Source organism: Gossypium arboreum, chromosome 8 (genome assembly GCF_025698485.1).
Source record: "Gossypium arboreum isolate Shixiya-1 chromosome 8, ASM2569848v2, whole genome shotgun sequence".
Classification (NCBI taxonomy): Eukaryota; Viridiplantae; Streptophyta; class Magnoliopsida; order Malvales; family Malvaceae; genus Gossypium; species Gossypium arboreum.
This window is the reverse complement of record NC_069077.1, coordinates 75,677,261-75,679,198: the sequence shown is the minus strand read 5'-3', so window position 1 is coordinate 75,679,198 and position 1,938 is coordinate 75,677,261.

The following is a 1,938-nucleotide window of genomic DNA, read 5'->3' as shown; positions in this document are numbered from 1 at the left end:
ATCCAAAAATCACATTGTAGAAAAATTACATTTTGCCCCTAACTTTTACAAAATTACAATTTTGCCCCTAGGCTCGGAATTTAATTTCAGCCCTTATTCTTATGTTTTATGATATGCTGAACATTTTCTCTTCTACAACAACATCAAATTCCCACTCTATCATATAGTTATGAACATTAGGTATTTTTACCGATTATGCTGCTTTTACTCGTTTTCACTTAAAACCGAGTAGCACAAATTATTTAACACAATTTAAAACCTCATATTCTATCATAAAACATCAAAATACACAAATTTCACCTATGGGTATTTTTCCAAATATGAACCCTAGGTTAAATTATTACTAGCATAAGCTTAATCGAGCTTCCGGGATTCCAAAAACGTAAAGAACATTAAAAACGGGGCTTAGAATCACTTACTATGGAGCTTGAAAGTTGAAGAATCCCTAGCTATGGAGAGAGTGAAGTTTCGGCAGCAACTAAATGGGGAAGATGACTATTTTGTGTTATTTTTCCCATTTTATTTCATTTAATATCAAAATGACCAAAATACCCTTACTACTAAACTTTCCAAAAATTCCTTCCATGTCCTAAATTTGTTCATGAACTTAAAATTGGTAAAATTGCTATTTAAGACCTCCTAATAAATATTTCAAAACAATTTCATACTAAAAATTTCTAGTATGCAAATTTTGCAACTTATTCGATTTAGTCCCTACTTTCAATTTAAACACTTTAGGCATAGAATTTCATCACGAAATTTTCACACAATCATGCAATCATATCATAAACCCCAAAATATTTATAAAACAATTATTTCTATCTCGGATTTGTGGTCACAAAACCACTATTCCGATTAGGCCCTAATTCGGGTTGTCACAATTCTCCCCCTTTAGAGATTTTCGTCCCAGAAAATCTTACCGTAGAAAGAGGTTTGGGTACTGTTTCCTCATAGCTTCCTCAGTTCCCACGTAGCCTCTTCTATCCCATGTCGTGCCACAATACTTTCACTAAGGCTATACTTTTGTTTCCTAACTGCTTAACTTCTCGAGCCAAAATCTTTATTGGTTCCTCCTCATAGGTCATATCCGATCGAATCTCAATTTCGTGGGGAAATCACATGTGAAGGATCGAACGATAACGTCGCAACATTGATACATGAAACACGTTATGAATCTTTTCTAACTCTGCCGGTAAGGCCAACCGATATGCCATGGTCCAATTCTCTCAAGAATCTCAGACGGCCCAATAAAACGCGGACTCAACTTGCCTTTTGACTAAATCTCGAATCTTTTCCATGGTGACACCTTCAAGAACACCTTATCACCCACTTGAAATTCAATCTCTTTTCTTTTTAAATCTGCATATGACTTTTGTCGATCTGAAGCAGCTTTCAAGCAATCATGAATTACTTTTATTTTCTCTTCGGTTTCTTTAACTAGATCAACTCCGTGAATCTGTTTCTCACTAAGCTCGGTCCAATATAAAGGAGTCCGACACTTACGACCATATAAGGCTTCAGACGGTGCCATTTGTATACTTGATTGATAAGCTGTTATTGTAGGCAAACTCAATCAAAGATAGATATTTCTCCCAACTACCTCCAAATTCTAAAACACAAGATCTAAGCATATCTTCGAGTACCGGATTACTCTTTCCGCTTGACCATCTGTTTGTGGATGAAATGCGGTACTAAAGTTCAATTTTGTACCCAAAGCTTCTTGTAACTTTTTCCAAAATCTCGAGGTAAATCTTGGATCTCTATCTGATATTATAGACATAGGTACTCGTGCAACTTCACAATTTCAGCAATATATAATTCGCTAATTTATCAAGTGAGTAATCAGTACGTCTTGGTATAAAGTGGGCTGACTTTGTTAATCTATCAACCACTACCCAAACAGCATCCTTCTTTTAGGAGTTAAAGGCAAACCGGTTA